The sequence below is a fragment of the Juglans microcarpa x Juglans regia genome, chromosome 4D, assembly GCF_004785595.1.
Source record: "Juglans microcarpa x Juglans regia isolate MS1-56 chromosome 4D, Jm3101_v1.0, whole genome shotgun sequence".
NCBI lineage: Eukaryota > Viridiplantae > Streptophyta > Magnoliopsida > Fagales > Juglandaceae > Juglans > Juglans microcarpa x Juglans regia.
This window is the reverse complement of record NC_054600.1, coordinates 7,489,315-7,492,489: the sequence shown is the minus strand read 5'-3', so window position 1 is coordinate 7,492,489 and position 3,175 is coordinate 7,489,315.

Genomic DNA, 3,175 nt, shown 5'->3' with positions numbered 1-3,175 from the left:
GGCCATTAATGCATCAAACTCACGACCCATAGCATCCCTCCATTCAGAGACAGTTACAGCTTGCATGTAGCAACTTGGTTCATTTTCATGATAAAAAGTGGACAATACACGAAGGGGGTGTCGAGTGGAGTAAAAGGTCTGAAAACTTGGAAACTGTTTGGGCTTAAGGTTTCCAGTTTTTGAACGTGTAACAATATGTTGAATTGGTGGGGGTGGAGGCAAGTTGAGAGGCTCAATTTGTGGAGATGGAGATAAAGGTGGTTTAATGGGTTCTGGGGGATGATTTTGAGGAGGAGTAGGAGTTGAATTTGGAGGAGGAGGAGTGGGTTCTGTGTTTGGAAAAGGCAAGGGGTTATCATGACATGAAGGTAATGGTTCTGACTACTGAGGAATATCAGGAAGAATTGGTAGTGGAATAGAAGTAGGGAATTTAAGAACCTTACCAGCATTATCAAATTCACGTTGGGTTGAGTCTGGCACCATATTAGCTGCTGGAAAAGAGGCCTCGTCAAAGATAACATTGTGGTAAATGTAAACTCTACCAATAGTTAAGTCCAAACATCTATATCCTTTTTGTTGACCAGAATATCCGAGGAAAACACATCTTTTACTTTTGAAACAAAGCTTATGTTTTTCATATGGTGTAAGCAATGGATAACAATTGCATCCAAAGACACGCATGTCACTGTATCTCGGAATATATTTATGTTGTATGTAAAAGGGAGATTGATTGTTGAGAACTTTTGTTGGCAGTGTATTAATTAAATAAACTGACATTAGGAATGAATCAGGCCAATATGTGTTGGGCAAATGTGATTGTGCAAGAAGAGTTAATCCCATTTCTCTGATGTGGCGATGTTTTCTTTTGGCTATACCATTTTAAGGAGAAGAATATAGACAAGTGAGGTGATGTAAAATACCATTTGTGCTTAAGAATAGTTTAAATTCATTTGAGAGATATTCACCACCCTTGTCTGTTTGGAATTGTTTGATCTTGCAAGAAAAGTAATTTTCAACAAGAGCTTTATATTGTTTGAAAACATGAAGTACATCAGATTTATTAGCCATGGGTTATAACCATGTGAAATGGGATAATTCATCAATGAAAAGGATATAAAAATGACAACCACCTACAGAAGTTATGGGAGAAACCCAAACATCAGAGTGTACAAGAACTAATGGACCATTTGTTTGTCGTGTAGACTTGTCATATGGAACTTGTTTTGCCTTTCCTAGAGGACATGATTTACAAAATGTAGACTTGGTAAATGATTCTGTACTAGGTAGGTGTCTAGATTGAAACAAACTATTTAAGACAAGTTCAGAGGGGTGGCCTAGTCGACTATGCCAACCATCTTTAGTTGTCTTTGTGCCTAACTTAATTGCAAAGCAATGCATCTTATTGGAGAAGCTCTTGTTACCAGGTAGAGGATATAGGTCATATGGAATAAGATTTTGTTGGTTTGGTTCTGTTTGACAAAGAAATGACAACCAGTGAGAACAAAATAACAATCCTTATCCAAACAAAATTTATTGATAGATAAGAGATTGACAGATGCATCTAGACAATGCAAAATATTTTTCAATTGAAAGGAATGTTTGTTAAGCAAAAGGGAAGTATGTCCAGAATTTTGAATTGATAAACCTGTGCCATTGCCAATTGTGATCATGTCTGTGCCTTCGAAGGGATGTTGAGTAGTAAGATTTGTTGCATTGCTAGTTATGTGTGCATTAGCCCCACTGTTAGCATACCATATTTGATTATCAAGTGTGGCATTGGTTTCATTGACCATGGCAGCAAGTTCAGCAAGAGGAATTTGACCTTGAAATGCATAATTGAACCTTTCATAACAGTCAAGAGCTATATGATTTGTTTTGCCACAAATCTGGCAAGTAGGCCTATGGGATGAAGCACTTTGTGATCGAGAGTGTTGCTGAGGAACAGAATTGGAACCACAACTGTTGAATGTAGCTGGAGCTCAATTTGGTCTGGAAGTATGAGTCAGTCCTGGAAGTATGAGTCAGTCCTGGCTTTTGAAATTTTTTATGAAAGGTTGGTACTTTTGACTTGTTAGCAGCAAAAGCATAATGAGTATCTGCAGAGGGTTTCTGGTGACTGTCTAAGAGGGCCTCAAAGCTGAGCAATTCAGCTTGAAAATCTTCCAAGGTAAGGTCATTATCTCGAGTAGCAAGAGTGTATGAGGTAATGAATGGAGTGTAACTTACCTTAAGTCCTCCCAGTAAGTGAGCAATAAGGTCTTGATCATCCTTTGGCTTGCCAGCTACTGCCAATTGATCAATGAGAGCTTTAGCTTCATCAATGTAGGCAGTACAGGTTTTATTACCTTGAGAGAAAGTTTGAATTTGTCTCTTAAGTAAAGCAACGTGGGACCTGGAAGCTGATACAAAGCGGGTTTGGAGAGAATCCCAAGCCTACTTAGCAGTCTTAGTTCCATACAGAGAATCAACTAATTTCTCTGAAATAGAAGCAAGAATCCAGCTTTTAACACAATTGTCCTTCCGAAACCATATTGTATAAGCTGGATTGGGGGCATCTCGAATGATGTCTACAGGAGCTATGATAGTGTCATCAATATGGCCAATAAGATCATGGCTATTAAGGAAGGCCATGAACTGCATACTCCATGCCATAAAATTGGTACCAGTTAACTTTTTAGTAACAAGTTGAGAAGTGGCATGAATGTTTAAATTAGAGTGGGGCATATTTGCAGTGTTACTTGAACTGGAAGATATATTGAAAGAGTTGAAAGTTGCGGAAGTGTTGAGGAAAGAAAGGATCAAGCGTGAGTCGTACTACTGGCTGATACCTTGTAAGATAAAACAAGGATTATGATGGAGTAAGCTTCAATGCATTACTCACTTAAAGAATCGTATATTTATAAAGCAGTATGGTGCTGTAGTTACAAATTGAATTCAAATGTACAAGGATAAGTAACAAACTTATCTTAACAAACTAGTTCAAAATTCAAAACTCTGTTATTTACAAATCTGTTTTCTCAGTGCTGTAGACTCGAGATCTTCTGATTCCTTTGTATGCTCAGTCAAGCTAACAGCCTAAACCACCACAGTCAGCTCTCTCTCTCTCTCTCTCTCTCTCTCTCTACGTCTCGGTTACAACTCATCCTCTCCTCAACTCCACAGCAGTCACGGATAA